The sequence below is a fragment of the Bos grunniens genome, chromosome 7 (genome assembly GCF_055505025.1).
Source record: "Bos grunniens cultivar Pamir isolate PY7600 chromosome 7, Bosgru_T2T1.0, whole genome shotgun sequence".
NCBI lineage: Eukaryota > Metazoa > Chordata > Mammalia > Artiodactyla > Bovidae > Bos > Bos grunniens.
Genome location: NC_141171.1, coordinates 73,748,470 through 73,773,511, shown reverse-complemented (window position 1 = coordinate 73,773,511; position 25,042 = coordinate 73,748,470). Strand labels below are relative to the sequence as shown.

Here is a 25,042-nt window from a genome sequence, read left to right as displayed (position 1 = left end):
TGGATATACCCAGAGAAAAGCTTGGTTTGAAAGGATACATGCACTCCAATGTTCACTGCATCACTATTTACAAAAACCAAGACATGAAAGCAATGTAAATGTCCATCAACAGAGGAATGGATAAAGAAGATGTGGTGCCTATATACAATGGAATATTACTCAGCCATGAAAAAGAATGAAACAATGCCACTTACAGCAACATGGATGGACTTAGCGTGTGTCATACTGGGTGAAATAAGTCAGATGGAGGAGAAATAACATATGGCATCCCTTATATGGATAATCTAAAAATAAATGATACAAAGGAAATTATTTACCAGAAAGAGACAGACTTAGAGAATAAAACTTATGGTTGCCAGGGAAAAAGAATGGGGGCAAGGGATATTTAAGGAGTTGGGATTGACATGTACCCACTGTTATATTTAAAATGGATAACCAACAAGGTCCTGCTGTATAGCACAGAGAACTCTACTCAATATTTAGCGCAGCCTGTAAGGGAAGAGGGATTGGGGGGAAATGAATGTATATATGGCTGAGTTCTTTTGCTATCTATCTGAAACTATCTCAACATTGATGATAAGCTATACTCCAAAATAAAATAAAACACTTGGAAATAATAGAAAGGCCCTTCCATAGACATATGACTAAGAAAATGTGGTACATTATGGAATATCATTGAGTTCTATGGAAGTACTTATAAAATTTTAAAATGTAAAAGGTAGATCTAACAATACTTAGGTTGGAAAGTGTTAATGTCAGTGCAAGTTATTTATCTATCTACTTATCTATATGTGTTAGTCACTCAGTTGTGTATCTTTGAAACCTCATGAACCGTAGCCCCAGAGAAGGCAATGGCACCCCACTCCAGTACTCTTGCCTGGAAAATCCCATGGATGGAGGAGCCTGGTAGGCTGTAGTCCATGAGGTCGCTAAGAGTCAGACACTACTGAGTGATTTCACTTTCACTTTTCACTTTCATGCATTGGAGAAGGAAATGGCAACCCACTCCAGTGTTCTTGCCTGGAGAATCCCAGGGACGGGGGAGCCTGGTGGGCTTCCATCTATGGGGTCGCACAGAGTTGGACACGACTGAAGCGACTTAGCAGCAGCAGTAGCAGAACTGTAGCCCACCAGATACCTCTGTCCATGGGATTCTCCAGGCAAGTATGCTGGAGTGGGTTGCCATTTCCTTCTCCAGAGGATCTTCCTGACGCAGGAATTGAACCCAGGTCTTCTGCATTGCAGGCAGATTCTTTACTGTCTGATATTCATTCATGTATTTATTGTAAGATCCCATTTTACAAAATAATCACGTATTAGACAAAGTTTAAAATTATTTTCTTAAGCAGAAAGGGAAAACTATAATGGAATTTTGAATAGTTTTTAATCATCTTGCTAAGTCACTTCAGTGGTGTCCGACTCTGTGTGACCCCATAGATGGCAGCCCACCAGGCTCCCCTGTCCCTGGGATTCTCCAGGCAAAAACACTGGAGTGGGTTGCCATTTCCTTCTCCAAAGCATGAAAGTGAAAAGTGAAAGTGAAGTTGCTCAGTCATGTCCGACTCTTGGCAACCCCATGGACTGCAGGTTACCAGGCCCCTCCATCCATGGGATTTTCCAGGCAAAAGTACTGGAGTGGGGTGCCGTTGCCTTCTCTGTTTAATCATCTTAAAGATCATCTATTCCAACCTGCCTATTATATGAAAAGGCCAACTGAGTTCTGAAAGGGGGTGTCCTCAGATCTCACAGACAGAAAATAATCCCAGCATCCTGAATTTTATATCTATAAATGGATAAATTTGTCCCTGATGATCACTGTCTCAAATTAGCCTATGTACAGGGGAGATCACAGCAATATTATTTTAGAGTTTCAGAAAAGTCCTCTTCTACATTTAAGTGATGCTGCTAGTTTCTTTAGGGACAATATGTCTTAGTGCTTACGACATTAAGTGCTGGAGTCAGAAACATTTAAACTGAAATTCTGAACTTGTCATTTCCAGTTTTTCAATCTTCCTTAGTTTACTCAATCTGAAAAATGACTTCTTGCTTTATATAATGGAAATAACCAGAATAGTCTGTAAGAACTATTTCAGAGGCTTAAGAAGCACATTAACATATGAAAAATATTAGAATTTACCGTCCTACAACTGTGTAGTGCCAAAGTTCCCCTATCTTTTCAAGAGGTATACTTTATTTTTTTTAATTTTATTTTATTTTAAAACTTTACATAATTGTATTAGTTTTGCCAAATATCAAAATGAATCCATCACAGAGGTATACTTTATACCAGAGATTTCTAGTCCTCAGTCTGCAGAGCAGTGCACAGCACAAGATAAAGAATGGAGAGGTATCATTCCCTTACATTTTTCTATACATTGGCAGATGCTTTGATCTTGACACTTGACTATCCTATGCTCATGTGTACAAACAACTCATGTGGAAGTTGCAAGAGTCATTATTAAATACAATTGCCAACTGAAGTTTAGCCAGCAGCCGACATAACCACCAAATTTCATTTTCTGAAGGCTTTGCAGCACAAACTTGGGTTGATGCTGAATGGAACACAGAGGGGTTATGTTGAGTGATAGCTTTCCAATTTGACACAATTCTAAAACCTCATCCAATCAATAGACTAGGAATTATGGAATCAAACAGTCTATCAGCAGCCTTATTTTTATATTTATCTATTTATCTATCTATTTATATTTATCTATCCAGCTTCTGCATGCCTTATTGTGTCCTAGTAGGCAGGGTTCACCAGCCTCTATTATAGATCAATGGGCTATAATACCCCTCACCCCATGCCCAAGCAAATGGGAACAAGCAGTGGACTCCTGGTCAGTCTGCACATGGATCACATTCAAATCAAAGATGAATGGTTGCTTTAGACATTGATCAAGGTGGTAAATGTGGTTAGTATCAAGACTATTCTTGAGATATGATCTTTGCTGTATTCCCTGTTACCATTATTCCCTGATGTTACTGGATGAAAGTTGTGAGTAGAAAGAACATTATCACAGGATAGAATTCAACAGAGTTAAATTAATGCCTGTTTAATCCAACCCTCAGCTTCCCTTGTAGCTCACTTGGCAAAGAATCTGCCTGCAGTGCAGGAGACCTGGGTTCCATACCTGGGTTGGGAAGCTGCCCTGGAGAAGGAAATGGCAACCCACTCCAGTATCATTGCCTGGAAAATCTTATGGACAGAGGAGCCTGGTGAGCTGCAGTCCATGGGGTCACAAAGAGTCGGGCACGACTGAGCAACTAACACGAAATCCAACCCTCTCATTTTAAGAAAGTCACACTATATCCTGTGACTATGTAGGTTGTCTAAATTTGCTGTGTCTTGCACATCACTAATCATCACATAAAAACAAAAATAATAATCCTATATATTCACAACCTTGAAAAAGTTTTGAAGGACACTGGAAAGTTTGAAGGACTTTTCAAAGTTACTTAGAAAATTTTGAAAATCCATAAGCATTAATAATAGTGTGATAGGTTATTTTTTCCCCAACTCACACTTAAATAAAACTCCATATGGAGTGTTAAATAATTTCTTTATTCTGTTTCATTCAGAGCATTCCTGACTTTTCTCACCTTTTGGTCTTATTCTTTTATGAGGACTAGGAATCTAAAAACAAACAAGTAGGATGTGGGTCGCATGATATTTGTAGAGAAACTTCAGTGAGACATGCTTCTATGTTTAAAGTGCAAAATCTTTGGCCTGATTAAAGGGAAGGTGAACCTATTCAAAGACTCATTAAGAAAATAACTCTGGAGGCCAGATTAATATTTTAGGGTCCAGATCACTGGGAAAGAAAGGTACAACAGGATTCTGCCACCCCATAATAGATTCTAACAGTCTAATGATATAGCCTAAATTCTTCAGATACTATTTCTTTTATGGAAAGGGTAAAGCATAGAACAGAATAAATCTTAGCAATATTTTTCAAAGTCTATTATACAAATCCCAAATCCCATGAAATGATACTCCAAGAGAAAAAAAAAAGTATTATAATCAAATGAATTTGAGGAACAATGTGGCAATGTCTCCCATTTAGAGGAGAATCAAAAAAGCAGTTTAGAGATTTAACATCTTCTAAAATGTTCTTAGGAAACCTATTACCTTTGTCAACGTATTTCCCAAACATACTTGCTAGTGGAAACATTTTGCAGAACTTTGCATTAGGTGGAATTAATGTTATGGTGGTTAAAGATCTGAGCACTGGTGAAACCTGCAGCTGTGGCTAGACATGAGGTGTTGGAGAAGGACTGAGGTGGACCTTGGGCATTTGACATGTAACACAGGAAGATTAAACCTGTCTAAGCTGATTTTAATACTGTCTAAATTCCACAACTCTTTTTTGAAATCTTATAGCTTGATTTCCCTTGTGATGGACAATTCACAATGGAATAATAGTGATATATCCTTCTACAACCGATTCTATTCAATCAATCAGACACACTTCATAGCTCCTGAAAAGAAAAAAGGGTATCTCAAATGCAGGAAGTGTTGACCTGGATTTAGTGTCTTGCTGTGCACACACATACGCACACTCACAAACACATACACACACACACACACATGAACACCTACCTCCAATAAAATGCATCCTAAAAACTTGGCGAAGAACTGGCTTCTGTGAGGGTCAAAATGATACAGCTCTTATCAGTTTTCTTTTTTAATGTAGTATATGCTAACTTGTAGCTCAATTGGTAAAGAATCTGCCTGCAGTGCAGGATACCCGGGTTCGATCCCTGGGTTAGGAAGACCCCTGGAGGAGGAAATGGCAACCCACTCCAGTATCCTTGCCTGGAAAATCTCATGGACAGAGGAGCCTGGTGGGCTGCAGTCCATGGGGTTGCAAAGAGTTGGGCATGACTGAGCAACTAATACTTACTTATGCTACAAATAAGATGCAAAGCCTGAGTCCTCAATTTAATCACAGCACAGGTGACAAACAGGTCATGATAGTGGCTAATGTCAGGGATCTAAAGTAATACTACTTTGTTCCATCTCTTCTAAAATTTTGTTTAATATTTGGCAAAACTAATACAATATAGTAAAGTTTAAAAATAAGATAAAATTAAAAAGAAAAAGAGAGCAATGTCTCTCTAAAAAAAAAAATTTTTTTTTTGTTTGGGGTTTTAATTTTTATTTAATCCAAACAATACCTATATTAAATACATATATAAAAATATCTTATTCTCATTAAATGATTTTTAAATTATATATAAAAGATTACTTATAAAAAATGTAAAGAATAAAGATATGGTGATTCCCTATGGGCACAACCTTCAGTTTAATTAAAAGATTATTAGCATTTGCCTAAAGTTCTTTACGTACTCAATCCTTTCCCCATCTCCTTTACATCCTTAGAGAGGCCACTGTATTGAATTTCTTTATTGTTCCTTTGCTTTTCTTTAGCTGCATACATTTATATCCCTAAAAATACCCTGTTTCATTTGGAATATATCTTAATGATATTATATATTCTTCACTATTTTTAGTCAGTTCAATCTTGATTCATTCATGTTGTTTAATGTAGCTATAATATAGTAATTTTGTCTCTGATGTGGGATAGTTCATTGAATTAATATATTATAAGTTATTTACCTGTTCTAATATTGATGTTGATATTTATGGTTATTTGGATTATTATTTTTGGGTTACAAACTATTCTTTTGTAAGCATCCTTGATTATTTCTTCTGGTGCACATATACAAGGGTAGAAAATATGAAGCATATACTTAGGAATGGAATTGGTGCAACTCAAGTATGTGTAATTTTATCCGGCAATGCTAAATTATTTTTTAAATTCATTATATCAGTTTATCCTCCCACCAGCAATATATTCCAACAGCTCAAACTGTCACTAATAGTTGATATTATCTATTCATGATTTTTAAGAGGTATTAAGATTACCACTTCATAGTCTCTAATCAGTAATTAAGTATATAAACCTTGTAGTTGCTAATCAGTGATCAAACACAGAGCCCTTATCCTCTCATTTAGAAAACATTTACATTGATCAACACACATTCCTCAGAAAAGATTCATATATAAATAGCTAAGAGCACAATGAAGCTAACTTCCTATGATATGGTTTAAACTTTGTAAAACAACACTTGTGATTTGTTTATTCAAAAGCACAGATAAATAAGTATAGATAAAATTTATCTTTAAGTATGGTTGTATAAAAACCCACTTGCACACCTCCCATCACTCAAAGTCTTTCAGCTGTCATTGGGCAGAAAGCATTGCATTTCTTTAGTGTCAATTTTATATGGGTTGAAAGTTTTACACTTAAAATGTACATTCATTATGAATAAACATTATGTTTTGGTGCTGGTGGTGAAGAACCCATCTGCCAATGGAGGAGACATTAAGAGATGAGGTTCAATCCCTGGGTTAAGTATACAATATATTAAATCCCTGGCATGCATGTACAAATATGAGTGTGTGCATGCTAAGTCCGTTTCAGTCATGTCCGACTCTTTGTGCCCCCCTGGACCGTAGCCCACCAGGCTCCCCCGTCCCTGGGTTTCTCCAGACAAGAATACTGCAGTGGGTTGCTATACCTTCTTCCAGGGGATCTTCCTGACCCAGGGATGGAACTAATGTCTTATGTCTCCTGCTTGGCAGGCAGGTTCTTTACCACTAGAAAACATGGATTGTATTTACTATGGAAACAACTGGAATTCTTCAGGCAAGAATACTGGGATAGCAAGAATACTCCAGGTAAGAATACTCCCATATTCCACATATATTTTGGAAACATTTCAAAGTTTTCTTCTGCATGGATATACCTCAAGCAGTTATAGCAATCAATGTCTCTGTGCTAAGTTAGTATTTATCGTAATTTTACTTGTAACACTTATTGTAACAATATATATACATACATATATATATATATGTGTATATATATATATGATTTTATACTTTATTTCCATAAAATAGATGCTTGGTGTGAGTAGCTAGGTCCAAGGAGGTATACTTTTAAAAATATTTAAAATTATCCAGAAAATGCTGCAATAATTTACATCACCATTGATAGTGTTTGAGATACAGTATGAGGCTATTTGGGTCCGGACGTTAACAGACAGTGTTTTATTTAAATAAAAGAAAATTTCTCATAAACAGAGGTCACAGAAAAAAAGGTGCTCTCCCATAATAATAAAAATATTTAAATTATATTTAAATAAACACCTCAGGTGAAAGTGTTAGTTGCTCAGTCGTGTCCAACTCTTTGTGATTCCATGGACTGTAGCCTGCCTGGCTCCCCTGTCCATGGAATTCTCCAGACAAGAATGCTGGAGTGGGTTGCCATTCCCTTCTCCAGGGGATCTTCCTAACCCAGGGATCAAATCCAAGTCTCCTTCATTGCAGGCAGATTCTTTACCATCTGACCCACCAGGGAAGCCCCAGGAATACTGGAGTGGGTTACCATCCCCTTCTCCAGGGTACCACCTCAATTCCCTACTATATTTACAGGACTGAGATTCACAGCACAGTGTTTTTTCTTCAATATTACTTGTGAATGTGTGCATAATTTTCTTTTTTCTTGAGAGGTGGGGGGATAAAAGTTCAGGGATGTAAATAGACAATCTTGGCTGAGCTGTTAAATTTCATGTGTATCAAGCTCCCTGGCTTGCCTATGCCCCACTGCAAATACTCCAGTGCTAATATGTGTTGTGAGAGGTGAGGGAGAGGATACAAGGAGGTGAGTTTTCATGTGAATTATGATAAAATACTGAATTAATTCTTGGGATTTCATGTAATTGAATAAATTAACAGAAGTTACTTGGTAGGCAAATAAAGTCACATTCAATTCTCAGAAGATTCTTAGAAAAGAAAGGAGCACTATTTATCACCATTACAGAGAGACAGCAAGTGGGGAAAAACAAATATCCATTCCTCAAATAGCCATCCCTCATGGACCTTATAAAAAAGGGTGCTAGAGAAACAGAGGACTGAACATCTGTGGAAGAAAAATTCAGGAGGACATGATGATTGTTCAGACAAGGTATAAAGGAATTAACAAAAAAGGAATTCTGCGTACCACATCTTGCCTTCAGCAAAGGTTCTTTGTATATGGCACCTGTCACATCTTGTATCTTTTATACATTTTGAGCTTTGTTTTGGAAATACAGATATTTCAAAACCATGCACACAAGTCACAGAGAATTCAGATTTGCCTGTGCTTATACAATAAGACTTAAGCTCTAGTGAAGTGAAATTCTTTGCAATAAATCTTCAGTAACACCTTGTCAAAGCTAACACAAAATAATTAAAGGAAGCAAAGAGAGCAGATGGCTCTACTTTCACCTTTAGAGATTCTATCATTTCAATTAATAGAGGCCAAAAAATATGCCATATCTTTTTTGGTAATAATAATGTAAATATTATTTTAATCATTATTTGGCCATAGAAAAGCAATATGTAATTACAATTTACAATGCTATTTCTGAGTTTAATACATGCTACCTGGTTTGCCTTCGTTTGTCCTCCACACAAAGAATATTCTTTCTGTCCAAAGTCAGTGGTACATTTTTCCCCCATGTAAGGCAAATTTCTACCAGCCTTGGCATAGAGAATTTTTATTTGATGCTATCAGGAATGAAAATTTACAAGTGAAAATTTAACTTAGAGGTTACCCTAGTAAAGCACAGTTCAGTTCAGTTGCTCAGTCATGTCCGACTTTTTGTGACCCCATGGACTGCAGCATGCCAGGTTTCCTTGTCCATTACCAACTCCTGGAGCCTACTCAAACTCATGTCCATTGAGTCGGTGATGCCAGCCAACCATCTTATTCTCCGTTGTCCCCTGCTCCTCCTGCCTTCAATCTTTCCCAGCATCAGGGTCTTTTCAGATGAGTCAGTTTTTCGCATCAGGTGGCCAAAATATTGGAACTTCAGCTTCAACATCAGTTCTTCCAATGAATATTCAGGACTAATTTCTTTACGATTGTCTGGTTTCATCTCCTTGTAGTCCAAGGGACTCTCAAGAGTCTTCTCCAACACCACAGTTCAAAAGCATCAATTCTTTGGCGCTCAGTTTTCTTTATAGTCCAACTCTCACATCCATACATGACCACTGGAAAAACCATAGCTTTGACTAGATGAACCTTTGTTGGCAAAGTAATGTCTCTGCTTTTTAATATACTGTCTATGTTGGTCATAGCTTTTCTTCCAAGGAGCAAGCATCTTTTAATTTCATGGCTGCAGTCACCATCTGCAGTGATTTTGGAGCCCCAAAAAATAAAGTCTCTCATTGTTTCCATTGTTTCCCCATCTATTTGCCATGAAATGATGGGACCAGATGCCATGATCTTCATTTTCTGAATGTTGAGTTTTAAGCCAAATTTTTCACTCTCCTCTGTCACTTTCAAATTAGTGGTCAATAAACATAACAGTGTATTACCATGGTGCTAAGAATTTTGTGGCCATCGATTCACTTAAATTTTTTTAGCCTGAATTGTTTTCCATTACATTATAAACAAGAAAGTGTTTGGTTCATACAAGCTGTGAACAGTTAATTCAGGACAACCATGGGTAGTGCTCAAATAGCTACAGGGTATTCTGACTACATTTCTCCCATTTGCCTGGTTGATTACTGATATTTCTAACATTTTCAGGAAGAAAGAAAGTAATTACCAACTTATGGATTGACATGCCCCTTCCACTAAGGCAGATCACTCTCCTCTCACTATTAGAACCATGTACAACAAGTCTAACAATGGCAAAAAGGCCTTTTGAAATTGTAAGGAACAAGAATTAGAAAAAATAATCTCCCTTTTTTTCGAAGTTATCCTACCACAGGAGCCAATTATTCTTTTAAGAAAATGTCCTTACTATAAAGTAATATCTATGATTAAAAAGAATATTAGCAATAGAAGGATGCATCTCCATCTGAGGAGCTCTATGACTCTTTCTCTGAAGCAATATTAAAGAAATGGAGAGCAAATCTGAATTTGAATTAACCAAACTCAAGGCCTGACATGTATGAAATTCAGGCTTCAAAATGTTGCAGCTGAGTTGTGTATTTTATTAAATGTGGCTTTGACAATGACTAGCTCTCACAATTGTGACAACTTACCTAACCATCTGCGGTCACACTTTTATTTACTACACAATGGAGATAATACTTTGTAAAGTATTGGGATAGTTACTACAGATAACCTGCATAGAGTGTTTGACAGTGTATTGAGTACTCAGTAAGTGGTAGTTCTCAGGATTTTTATTAGGACTCTGTGGGGCTCCTTTGCATCAAGCAAGTTTGTTCACAGGTCATCAAGGGCAACAAATGTCAAATAAAATTTTTCTCAATGTCCTTTAATCTTTAATTCTAGATGTCAGAGTTTATATTTAGAATGGGAACATCAAGTTATATGACACGTAAGGAGTTGACACTATACTTAGGGAGCTTTTAAACACATTCTTCTAAGAGGCAATTTAACCACCTATATTTTGGAAATATTTCAAAGCATGAATATACCTCAGGCTGTTACAGCAAGAAATGTCTCTTTGTGGAAATTTAGTATTCTTTATTTCATATTGGATTGAGCTCACTGGAGGTAAATGAAAAATCAAGGACATTTACTTGCAATAGGTTTGTGATTTTACAAATGTAATTCTGGTAAATACAAATGACTTGGCTTTATTTTTAACATCCATAAACATCACTTCAGAGTGGAGAGAAGGATGTGAGTTGAATTAAGTTAGAATCTGAATGTCTATATGACCTTGAGACATAAGTACTGTCTCTAATTAAGCTGTGTTTTTTTGTTTTTGTTTTTGTTTTTTTTTTTTTTGCTTGCTTGCTGCTTAGGAAAAATACCACTTATTTTCTTTTCTTTGAGTTTGGAAAACACATTTTTGAAGGAGAATAAGTTCTATCTTAAGGTATTTTAAGTTTTAAATTAAAAAACTCCCTTATGTAAATTTTTTTGTCAAGTAACATTATTATTTAAGTCCCAAAGAACTGCACTCTCAGAAGAAATCTTTTTTATGTATCTTAAATACAGATAATAACAGCCACAACCAAATGAGTACCTCTTAAATATGCATTTTAAAGAAATGGGGAATAGCTCCAAGAATTTCAAACTTCAAGCAAGCTTCAAATTATTTATATGTGTCCCTGATCAGAGTACATCTAAGATATATGTTAATCAAATGAGGAATGACTCAAACCAGATTTAAAAGCTTGTGATTTAGTTGAAAGTTCACTCTTAGAGACAATGTAACATGGTTTCATATATATATACATACACATATTTTCTAAATTTTGAAGGACAACAGTAAAGATTCTCCCCACCCTTCTTTTTATTTACCTTCAGTCCAAGTATCCCACTCCCTCACTCCCACTTTATGCTTCCTATATGCTTTACGGTTAGCAGAGGAAATTTAGCATTACAATATGGGTGGTATTTACTTTTTTTTATAATTTCAAAAGTGGAAATAAGAATAAGAGATAACTATTGATTCTCACAAAGACGGAGTAGTTGTCATTAGACCATTGCACTGATTTTTTAAAAAGAGACTATAAATGCTGTATAGGATTTTTTTTAAGTCAGTTGTTTGCTGTTTTTTATGTTCTCAATGACAGGTAAAATTACTGAGTGAAGGGATGCATTATTATAGGTAAAATTACTGAGAGAATGGATGCACTGGAGTTGGACTCCATCTATACTTCAGCTTTTACCTTGAGAGCATGTTGAAAAACAGGGATCAGTAAACCACACACACACACACACACACAAAAACAAAAAACCATGGAATTTTTTATAAACTCCTGTTCTAAAATGTGGTTCAGAGAAACAGGTTTTAAGCAGAGAGCAGAGGTCAGTCAGGCATACAGCATAAAGTTGAAATTGAGGACTGTCCAGACAGCTGGGATTTGGGAAAAGTGATGAGAGAGAGAAGGAAGCAGAGAGGAGCTGCAAAGACCAAATAAGTAAAGAGGAAACAGGTAATGTACCTGGAAAAGAATTCACATAATCCCAGTAGAGGTAATACAAAATCTTGGAAACAGAATGAAGGTATGGATGGAGAAAATACAAGAAATGTTTAATAAGGACCTAGAAAAAATAAAGAACAAAAAGCAAGAACAACACAATAACTGAAACAAAAAATACACTAGAAGGAATCAATAGCAGAATAAATGAGGCAGAAGAACAGGTAAGCTAGTTGGAAGACAAAATGGTGGAAATACCTACTGTGGAGCAGAATGAACAAAAAAGAATGAAAATAAATGGGACAGTTCCAGAGACCTCTGAGACCATATTAAATGCACCAACATTCTAATTATAGGGGTCCTAGAAGAAGAAGAGAAAGAAAAAAGAATCTGAGAAAATATTTGAAGAGGTTATAGCTGAAAATGTGGTGTTGGAGTCTTAGATTGCAAGGAGATCAAACCAATCAATCCTAAAGGAAATCAACCCTAAAAATTCATTCGAAGGACCGATGCTGAAGCTGAAGCTCCAATACTTTGGCCACCTGATGCGAAGAACTAACTCATTGGATAAGATCCTGATGCTGGAAAGATTGAAGGAAAGAGGAGAAGGGGACAACAGAGGATGAGATGGTTGAATGACATCATTGACTCAATGGACATTAGTTTGAGCAAGCTCTGGGAGTTGGTGATGGACATGGAAGCCTGGTATGCTGCAGTCCGTGGGGTCCCAAAGAGTCAGACATGACTGAGTGACTGAACTGAGCTGATAGTTGAAAATGTCTCTAACTTGGGAAGCCATTCAAGTCCAGGAAGTGCAGAGAGTCCCACACAGGATAAACCCAATGAGAAATACACTGAGACACATATTAATCAATCCAAAATAAATTAAATGCAAAGATAAACAAGGGAAAAACAACAAATAATATACAAGGAAAACACCATAAGTTTATCAGTCAATTTTTCAGCAGAAACTCTGCAGGCCTGAATAGAGTGCAGGATATGCTTAAAGTGATGAAATAGAAAAACCTACAACCAAGATTAGACTCAACAGAGAAATCAAAAGCTTTACAGGTAAGCAAAAGTCAAGAGAATTCACTACCAACAAACAAGTTTTACAACAGATATAAAGGAACTACTCTAGGAGATAAACACAAGAGAAGAAAAATACCCACAAAAGCAAACGTAAAGCAATTTGAAAAATAGTAATAGTAATATATATTGATAATTACCTTAAATGTAAATAGATTAAATGCTCTAAGCAAAAGACACAGACTGGCTGAATGGATACAGAAAGAAGACCCAAATATATGCTGTCTACAAGTGACACACTTCAGACCTAGAGACACATATAGACTCTGAGGAGGTGGAAAGGTAAGGGGTGGAAAAAGATATTCCATGAAAATAGATATCAAAATAAAGCCAGAGTAACAATTCTCATATCAGACAAAACAGAATTTAAAATAAAGATTGTTATAAGAGACATGGAAGGACATACATAATGATAAGGGATCAATCCAAGAAGAAGATATAGCGCTTATAAATATTTATGTACCCAACATAGGAGCAACTCAACATACAGGCAAATTCTAATAGCCATAAAGTGGGAAATTGTCAGAAACACAATAAAAGTGGAGGACTTTAACACTCTACTTACACTAATAGATCATCCAGACAGAAAATAAGGAAACACTAGATTTAAATGATACATCAGACTAGATAATTGATATTTGTAGGAAATTCCATCCAAAAGCAGCAGAATACACTCTCAAGTACATATGGAAAATTATCCAGGATAGATCCTATCTTGGGTCACAAATCAAGTCTGTAAATTTAAGAAAGCTGAAGTCATATTAAGCATCTTTTCTGACCATAAAATTATGAAATTAGAAATCAATTACAGGGAAAAAACTTAAAAAAACACAAATACATGTAGGCTAAACAATATGCTACTAAATAACCAAGAGATAAATGAAGAAATAAAATAAGTTAAAAAAAAAAAAATAGAAACAATTGACAATGAACATGTGATGACCCAAAACCAAAGGGATGCAGCAAAACCAGTTCCAAGAGAGAAGTTATAACAATACAATACTACCTTAAGAAACAAGGAAAATCTCAAATAAACAACCTAACCTTGCATCTAAAGCAATTAGAGGAAGAACAAACAAAACACAAAGTTAGTAGAGGGAAATTAATCATAGCAGAAATAAATGAAATAGAAATGAAGACAGCAATAGCAGAGGTCAATGAAACTAAAAGCTGGTTCTTTGAGAAGATAAACAAAATTGGGAAATCTTTAGCCAGAAAGAGAGAGAGAGGACTCAAATCAGTGAAATTAGACATGAAAAAGGAAAAATTACAAATGACAATGCAGAAATAGAAAGGATCATAAGAGACTACTACAGGCAACTATATGCCAATAAAATGGATAACCTGGAAGAAATGGACAGATTCTTAGAAAAGTACAATCTTCCAAGACTGAATCAGGGAGAAATAGAAAATATGAACAGACCAATTGTAAGTGATGAAATTGAAACTATGGTTTAAAATATTCCAGTGAGCCAAAATCCAGGACCAAATGGCTTCACAGGTGAATTCTATCAAACATTTCAGTTCAGTCCAGTCGCTCAGTCGTGTCCGACTCTTTGCGATCCCATGAATCTTAGCATGCCAGGCCTCCCTGTCCATCACCAACTCCCGGAGTTTACTCAAACTTATGACCATCGAGTTGGTGATGCCATCCAGCCATCTCATCCTCTGTTGTCCCCTTCTCCTCCTGCCCCCAATCCCTCCTAGCATCAGAGTCTTTTCCAATGAGTCAACTCTTCACATGAGGTGGCCAAAGTAATGGAGTTTCAGCTTTAGCATCAGTCCTTCCAATGAACACCCAGGGCTGATCTTCTTTAGAATGGACTGGTTGGATCTCCTTGCAGTCCAAGGGACTCTCAAGAGTCTTCTCCAACACCACAGTTCAAAAGCATCAATTCTTCGGCACTCAGCTTTCTTCACAGTCCAACTCTCACATCCATACATAACCACTGGAAAAACCATAGCCTTGACTAGACGGACCTTTGTTGGCAAAGTAATGTCTCTCCTTTTTAAATGCTATCAAACATTTAGAGAATAGCTAACATCAATTCTTCTCCAACACTTTCAGAAAATTCCAGAAGAAGGAACACTCCAAAGCTCATTCTCTGAGGCTGCCATCACCTTGATATCAAAACCAGACAAAGATACCACAAAAAAGAAAATTACAGACTAACATCACTGATGAACATAGACACAAAAATTATCAACAAATACTTGCAAACAGAATCCAACAACACATTAAAAGGGTCATACATAATGATCAAGTGGGATTTATCCCAAGGAGGCAAGGATTCTTCAGTATACACAAATCATTATGATACACAATATTGACAAATTGAAGAATAAAAGCCATATTATCATCAAAGTAGATGAAGAAAAAGCTTTTGGCAAAATTCAACACCTGTTTATGATAAAAAAAAAAAAACTCTCCAGAAAAGTGGGTATAGAAGGAACTTTGTACTCACTCAGTCACTAAGTTTTGCCCAAATCTTTGTGATCCCATAGCCTGTAGCCCACCAGGCTCCTCTGCCCATGGGATTTTCCAGGAAAGAATACTGGAATGGGTTGCCATTTCTTCCTAACACAGGGACCAAACCCATGTCTCCTGTGTTTCCTGAATTAGCAGGTAGATTCTTTAACACTGAGCCACCTGGGCTTATTTCAACATAATAAAACCTATATATAACAACTCACAGCACATCTGAAAGGTCAGGAACAAGACCATATGTACACTTTCACCAGTATTATTCAACATAGTTTTGTAAGTCCTAGCCACAGCAATCAGAAAAGAAATAAAAGGAATCCAAATTGTAAAAGATGAAATGAAACTGTTACATGTGCCCCAATGTTCATTGAAGCACTATCTACAATAGCCAGGACATGGAAGTAATCCAAATGTCAATCGACAGAGGAATGGATAAAGAAGACGTGGCACATATACAATGGAATATTACTCGGCCATAAAAAGGAATGAAATTGTGCCATTTGCAGAGAAGTGGATGGACCTAGAGACTGTCATACAGAGTGAAATAAGTCAGAAAGAGAATGACAGATATCATATATTAATGTATATATGTGGAATCTATAAAAAAATAGTATAGATTAACCTCCTTGCAAAGCAGGAATAGACACACAGACATAGAGAACAAATGCAAGGACATTAAGTGGGAAAGGTGGAGTGAACTGGGGGTTTAGGATTGATATATACACTGCTGCTGCTGCTAAGTCACTTTAGTCATGTCTGACTCTGTGCAACCCCATAGACGGCAGCCCACCAGGCTCCCCCAACCCTGGGATTCTCCAGGCAAGAACGCTGGAGTGGGTTGCCATTGCCTTCTCTAATGCGTGAAAGTGAAGTCATTCAGTCGCGTCCGACTTTTAGTGACCCCATGGACTGCAGCCTACCAGGCTCCTCCATCCATGGGATTTTCCAGGCAAGAGTACGGAGTGGGGTGCATTGCCTTCTCTGATATATACACTACTATGTGTAAAATAGATAACCAATGAGAACCTACCAAACAGCACAGAGGGAAAAAAGGTAAAATCTGTTAACCTTAAAAACACATTCCGATATATAGTTCTGTTGTCATTAAGTCACGTCCAACTCCTTGTGACCACATGGACTGCTGCACGCCAGCCTTCCCTTCATTCACTATCTCCCAAAGTTTGCTTAAATTCATGTCCATTGAGTTGGTGATACTACCTAATTAATACATAGTGTGTGCAGACAGATACTGTTTGATTCCCCTTATATGAGGTACTTATAATAGTCAAATTTGTAAAGTCAGAAAGTACATTGGTAGATGCCAGGGAGAAGGGTAGGGAGGGCAGATGGGGGCAGTTTCAGTTTAGGAAAGTGAAAAGTTCGGGATATGGATGATGGTAAGAGTCACACAACAATGTGAATGTACTTAAGGGAACTGAACTGTACAGTTAAATATGGTTAAAACAGTATGTTTTATATTATGTGACTTTTACCACTATAAAAAAAAAAAACAGTCTGTATAAATGAGCACATTTCTTTCATGATGCCCAATGCATATTAAATAAAACTATTGAGAAGGAAAACTAACAGGAAAACAAAAAAGAAAAGGGTTCAGCTATAGCATAACCAGAGATGACCAAGATAATGACTGCAGATAAAGCCATCAGCATAACTATAATTATATGTTAAAGCCCACTGAGAAAAACATGAGCAAATGAAGAAAAGAGAATTTCAAAGATAAAGCATTTTAGTTGAAAACATCAAACACACATTCTAGGATTACAAAACTTAATATTTGAACTTAAGAGCTCTTTTAGTGGTTTTTAAGAGCAGACGGGAGAAAAAAAGAAAGCAGTATTTGTGAATTAAAAAACTAATTATATGAAAAGATGCATCTGGAGAGAGTAAACAAATTGCCAGAATCTAAGAAACATGTAAAGCATAGTCAAAACTTGTAACATACTTAAAATTAGAGTTTCTTAGAAAAGAGTAACACTAGAGCATAAATGATATTTAAAGAAATACTGTCTAACAGTTTTCTTAATATGATGGAAAAAATCAATCAACAGCTTCAAGAAGCTCAGCAAATCCTATATAGCATACAAAGAAACCACATCTAAACATATGATAACCAAAAAGCAGACATCTTAAATAAATACAGCCAGATGAAAAATACATAAACAAAAGGGAGGAAAAATATGACTGATGGCAAACTTTTAACAAAATCTGTGAAAGTAGAAAGTAAATCTTTTATAGGACTAAAAGAAAAGAAAAATACTGCCAACTCAGAATACAGTAAAAAAAAAAAAAAGTTTTTTTTTTTTTTAAGATAAAAAAAACTTGACGGGATATTTGGATAGCTTATTGGCAGCAGTGCTAATCTCCAGAAATTTGAAAAAATGATATTTTCAGATTAAAGGAAAATGATCTCAAATGGAAGCATAGAATTTGAAGAAATAAAGAAAAAAAACTAGAAAGGTAAACACAATAGTAAATGCAAATGAATATTGGCTATTTAATAAAATAAAAATAATATCTTGTGAAATTTATAATGTATTAAAATCATTTATAGGATATAGAAGAAGAAGCAGTAAATAAAAGATAAAATGCTTTTCTTTTATTGTTTGGGAAGTGGTAATGAAATATTTCTAATTCAATCAATAGTACAAAGTATAGGATGCATATTTTCATCTATGGAGTAAGCACTAAAAGAATAAAATGAATAACCAAAGAAAGTATTGGTAAAAAGCTAACAAAGACATAAAATGTAACAGTTAAAATACTAAATTAATCCAAAAACATGTAACAAAAAATATAAATGGAATACGACTTATGGGAAACACAGAAAAAAAACAGTAAACAAGTGCAACTATGTCAATTATCATGTTAAATGTATATAATAATGGTCTTTCAGTTTCTACTCAATTATATATTGTAAATTATAAGGATCATTGTTTTTAAAGTATAATTGATGTGCTAAAAGAGGAGATAATTGGAACCATATGAAAATTTTTTATTAAAAACAGAAGGTACAAAAAGTTTTTAAAAAGGAAAGAACAATATAAAAAATAGAGAACAGTTTCAAACATGGTAGATGTTAATTAGAAAATAATCACTTTAAATGCAAATAGTCTAAAAGCAAGAGATGTTTGAGTAAAAAAAGGATCCAATTATACATGGTCTAATAGAAAGTCATTTCTAACATAAAGATTTAGCTAAGTTAAGAGTAAAAAGAGAGAGGAAGACAAACCATGCTAATCGTAATCAAAGAGAGCTGCTGCTGCTGCTAAGTTGCTTCAGCCAGGTCCAACTCTGTGCGACCCCATAGACGGCAGCCCACCCAGGCTCCCCCATCCCTGGGATTCTCCAGGCAAGAACACTGGAGTTGGTTGCCATTTCCTTCTCCAATGCATGAAAGTGGAAAGTGAAAGTGAAGTCGCTCAGCCGTGTCCAACTCATAGCGACCCCATGGACTGCAGCCTACCAGGGTCCTCTGTCCATGGGATTTTCCAGGCAAGAGTACTAGAGGGGGGTGCCATTGCCTTCTCCAAATCAAAGAGAGCTAAAGTATGTTAATTTCAGACAATGGAGACTTCAGAACAAGGGAAATTATCAGAGATCAAGAGGAGAAATGCATATAATAGAAAAGTAAATTCTCTAAGAAAACCTAACAATCTTAAATGTGCATGCACCTAGCAATAGATGTTAAAGTACATGAGGCAAAAAAGTGAAAAAAGAAAAAGACAAATCCACTAATAGAGATATGGACTATAGCATCTACTCTGTTAGTAGCTGATGGATCCAGCAGGCAGAAAATTAATAAGTATAAACTCATTGATCTAATACTAGACTACTAACCAACCTAATACTATGTTGTTGTTTAGTTGTTGTGTCTGACTTTTGTGACCTCATGCACTGTAGTCTGCCAGGCTCCTCTGTCTATGGGATTTCCCAGACAAGAATACTGGAGAGGTTGCCATTTTCTTCTCCAGGGCATCTTCCCAACCCAGGGATCAAACCCAAGTCTCCTCCTTGGCAGGCTGATTCTTTACTACTGAGCCACCTGGGAAGCCAATCTAATACTATACTACCAACCAATCTAATTGACATCTATGTAATACAGTTCACACGGTAGGATACACATTCTTCTCTGGCTCATGTGGAATACTCACTAAGATATTAGATGCAGACTCTACAACACACATTAATGAATAAGGATAGGAATCATACAAAGAAGGTGCTCAGACAAAAATTGGAGTTAAAACAGAAATTATTTTTTTAATGGCCAGAAAACTCCCAAATATTTGGAAAATAAACAACAAACTAAGTAACATATGGATCAAAGAAAACTCCCCAGAAAAAATTTAAAATCATTTTAAATTAAATGAAAATGAAAATATAACTAATGAAAATTTGTAGGGTACAATGAAAAGAATTCTTAGAGGAAAATTTATAGCATTAAAGGCATACATTAGGAAAGATGAAAGATCTGAAGTCAATAATTTAAGCTTCTACATTAGAAAATTAGGGAAAAAAAGAATAATTTAACCTTAAAGCAAGTAGAAGAAAAGGGATATTTAAAATTTATGTTACAATCAATGAAATTAAAAAAACACAACAGAGAAAATAAATAAAACCAAAGGCTAGTACTTTAATTCATGAAATTAATAAAAATCCCATGGACGGAGGAGCCTGGTAGGCTGCAGTCCTTGGTGTCGTTAAGAGTCGGGGACAACTGAGAGACTTCATTTTCACTTTTCACTTTCATGCATTGGAGAAGGAAATGGCAACCCACTCCAGTATTCTTGCCTGGAGAATCCCAGGGACAGAGGAGCCTAGTGGGCTGCCGTCTATGGGGTCGCACAGAGTCGGACACGACTGAAGTGACTTAGCAGCAGCAGCAGCCAGGCTAACAAAGACAAAAAGAAATAAAATATACTTTCTGTATCAGAAATGAAAGCGAAGTTCTTATTACTGACCTTGATCTCAGGGGCACAGCAGTGAGCAATCCTAAAGATCTTAGCTCCCTGACCAGGAACAGACCCTGGGTAACCTGGATGAAAACCAGGAATCCTAGCTACTAGACCACCATGGGCTAGAGGCTAGAAGAAAAGGCCCTAGTTCTTTCCCCTATTGGAAAGCAAGAATGTTTCAAGGAGGCAAAAATGGTAAAAACAGGTACAAAGTTTATTAATAGAGACACAGCCCATATGGGAGAGCATACAGAGAAAATTTAAGGCAGAAGCAAGGCAGAAATACACACTCAGAGACAAAGGGTACAGACATCTTCTCTAATGAGGAGGAGCACAGTGAGGCAGAAGCCAGGCAGAGATACACTCCCAGAAAGGAGTGTGGGCATTCTGAATGAGAAGTAGGGCAGTTAAAAAGAGATTAAAATCACTTATATAAGATAGTCCATCCAGGACTTTGTTTACCTTTATCGTGTTTCTTTTTTCACATGTGACTGGTGAATGGACCCTCCCCAAGATATGTGTGCAACTCTTTTCTAAGATGTATCCCACTGCAGAAGTCTATGGGTGCATCTTTACCCTTATTATAGAGTAGAGCCCCCTCTCTTTTGACCCCCAAGAAGCCTTCCTGTGCATGGGCAGACAGGGAAGTCTTCCTTGACTTCAGGAGTAAACACTTTACTTTGGCAGAGCTCAGTTTTTGCCACTAGCTTTGTCTTTGGAGTGTCTGGGTGAGAACAAAGCTTGAGTTTTACTCCACTTGACGAACACCAGCTGTCCAGCCCAGGGGCACATCTATCTCTTACCTCAACCTCATGAACATTAAAAGGATAATAAAGCAGTATTACCAACAACTCAATGGCCACTGTTATAATTAAAATGGATAGCCAACAAGGACCCACAGTGCAGCACAGGGAATTCTGCTCAAATCTGTAATAATCTAAGTGGGAAAAGAATCTGAAAAAGGATGGAAAAAATAATAATTAAAAATTAAATAACAGAACTGAATCAAAAATTAAAACACTCCCCCCACAAAAAAAATAAAGTAAAAAACCCACATCAGACCCAAATGGTTTCACTGGTGAATTTTACCAAAAATTTAAGGAATAAAAATAATACTAATCCTCTATAATCTCTTTCAGAAAACAGAAGCAGAGAGAAGGCATACCTAACACATCTAATGACAGATTAGATGTTTTTACCTTAATCAGAAACAATGCAAAAAAGTCCTTTTAAATTCAACATAACTGTAGAAGTCTTATCTAATCCAACACAAGATCAAAAACAAAAAAAGTATATATTAAACATAAAAAGAAGAAATAAAGCTGTCTTTATTCTGGAATGTCTTTATTTCTTTATAGAAAATCACAAAGCATCTACAAAAACAAAACAAAACCACTGGGAAGTAATAAGCCGGTATAAGATTAAAGGATACAAGTCTCATATACAAAAGTCAACTGCTTTCCTGTAAGCCATCAATGTACAATGCAATTTTAAAATTAAAAATTCAATACCATTTATAATAGCAACAACAAAAAAGCAGTACTAAGGTATAAATCAAACAGTATATATAATATATATAATAAAACATTTAAAAGAAATCAAAGATCTAAATAAATGTAAAGTTATTCCACTTCATGGGTTACATATCAGTATTATTAAAGTATGAATTTATCCCAAATTAATCTGTAGATTAAGCACAATCCTAAACACAATCCCAATCAGAATTCCAGCAGTTAGAAATTAATTCTGTATTTCATAAGAAAGACAAAGAAACTAGAATAACCCACATCATATTGAAGAACACTGAAGAACTCATATTCTTATTTTAAGACTTAAGCAAAACAATAGATATACAGATCAATGGAACAGAACCTACTTACAACAGATCTATATAAATATTGTCAACTGATCTTTGATAAAGGCACAAGACAATTCAATGGCAAGAGGATTTTTTTCAACAAATGGTGTCTATAATTGTTAATGTAAAATGACAACAACAACAACAACAAAAACTAAAGCCCAGACATAAACCTCGTAACTTTCCTAAAATTTATCTAAAATTGGAATGCAAAATAGGCTTCCCAAGTGGCTCAGAGGTCAAGAATCCATGTGTCAATGCAGGAGTTGCAGGAGACACAGGTTCTACCACTGGGTTGGAAAGATCCCTGGAGGAAAAAATGGCAACCCCTCCAGTATTCTTGCCTGGAGAATCCCATGGACAAAGGACCCAGCAGTTACAAAGAGTCAGATGTGATTGAGCATGAACACATGGAATCCAAACATTAAAAATTCTGAATGAAAACATGAAAAAAATTACAAGAAACTGGGTATGGTATGAATTTTTGTGTATAAACCCAAAATCAAATTTCATGAAAGAAAAAAACATAAGTTTGACCTTATAAAACTAAAACTTTCTGCTCTATTAAAGAAGATTGTTAATAAAATGAATAGTCACATACTCATGACAAAATATTAGCAAAGTATATTCAAGTTGTGCAGAAGCTTTTAAGTTTAATTAGGTCCCATTTGTTTATTTTTGCTTTTATTTCCAATATTCTGGGAGGTGGGTTATAGAGGATCCTGCTGTGATGTATGTCGGAGAGTGTTTTGCCTATGTTCTCCTCTAGGAGTTTTATAGTTTCTGGTCTTACGTTGAGATCTTTAATCCATTTTGAGTTTATTTTTGTGTATGGTGTTAGAAAGTGTTCTAGTTTCATTCTTTTATAAGTGGTTGACCAGTTTTCCCAGCACCACTTGTTAAAGAGATTGTCTTTAATCCATTGTATATTCTTGCCTCCTTTGTCAAACTAGTACAGCCACTATGGAGAACAGTGTGGAGATTCCTTAAAAAACTGGAAATAGAACTGCCTTATGATCCAGCAATCCCACTGCTGGGCATACACACTGAGGAAACCAGAAGGGAAAGAGACACGTGTACCCCAATGTTCATCGCAGCACTGTTTATAACAGCCAGGACATGGAAGCAGCCTAGATGCCCATCAGCAGATGAATGGATAAGAAAGCTGTGGTACATATACACAATGGAGTATTACTCAGCCATTAAAAATACATTTGAATCAGTTCTAATGAGGTGGATGAAACTGGAGCCTATTATACAGAGTGAAGTAAGCCAGAAAGAAAAACACCAATACAGTATACTAACGCATATATATGGAATTTAGAAAGATGGTAACAATAACCCTGTGTACGAGACAGCAAAAGAGACACTGATGTATAGATCAGTCTTATGGACTCTGTGGGAGAGGGAGAGGGAGAGGGTGGGGAGATTTGGGAGAATGGCATTGAAACATGTATAATACCATGTATGAAACGAGTTGCCAGTCCAGGTTCGATGCACGATGCTGGATGCTTGGGGCTGGTGCACTGGGACGACCCAGAGGGAGGGTATGGGGAGGGAGGAGGGAGGAGGGTTCAGGATGGGGAACACAGGTATACCTGTGGCGGATTCATTTCGATATTTGGCAAAACTAATACAATATTGTAAAGTTTAAAAATAAAATTTAAAAAAAATAAAAAGAAAAAAGAAAAAAAAATAAAGAACTTATACACAAAATACACCAAGAAGTCTCAAAAACTCAAAAATAAGAACATAAACATCCAGAGCTTAAAAACAGGAAGAAAAACATTTGATCAGACATCTCAAAGAGGATATAAAGATGGTAAATAAATATTTGAAAGGATGTTCAACATCACTCATCAACAGGGAAATAAAGTTAAATGAAGTCACCACAACACGTATAGAATGGCTAAACCCAACCCAATACCAATGGTTGATAAAGAGAGTTCTGTGATCTCTCATTCATTGCTCATTTGAGTACAAAGTGATACAGTAACTTTGGATAACAGTCTGCTAGCTTCTTAGAATGATAATGTCAGTCTTACCATGTGTTTCAACAATCACACACATAAATACGCAACTGATCTGAAAACATGCAACTGGCATGTGAATGTTTATATATTTATAATTTTCAAAACTAGATCCCCAAATATTGTCTTTTGTAGGTGAGTAGACAGTCAAACTACGGTGCAACCATACAGTGAAATACTACTCATTTGTAGAGTGTAACAGAGTAGAACCAAAAAATCAAGAAAGCAAAATGTCAAGCTATTTGTAGTCAAGAAAAATTTAAAAATAATGAAATCTACTAAGTAACAAAAAGATTTCTTTTTTTAATTAGCCAAAGCCTCAAATGGGCACTTCTCAAGGTTATCAACTGATTAGCAAACAAAGTTGAGCAATGCTATTAACCGTCAGAGAAATACTAATCATGAACATAATGTAATACAAATATGCATCCAAGAAAAATGACTAAAAAGAAGATTGACAATACCATTGTTGCCAATGTGCTGCACGTTACGGTTGCCAGTAAACGGTGTTGCCACTTAGAAAACTATATGGCAGTTTCTAATAAAAAGTTGAACATATGTTTAACTTATTTAAGTATACATGTATACATATGTATATATATATATATATAGCTGGGTATACTCTATACCCAGCACAACTAAGTATAA

At 35.9% G+C, this 25,042-nt stretch overlaps 1 protein-coding gene across 1 annotated transcript in view; it reads right to left on the bottom strand.

The window, feature by feature from the left end:
* The window catches only part of GABRG2 (gamma-aminobutyric acid type A receptor subunit gamma2), a 243,559-nt gene that overhangs the window by 155,277 nt on the left and 63,240 nt on the right, over positions 1-25,042 (bottom strand). The gene's annotated exons all lie outside the window — the stretch shown is intronic.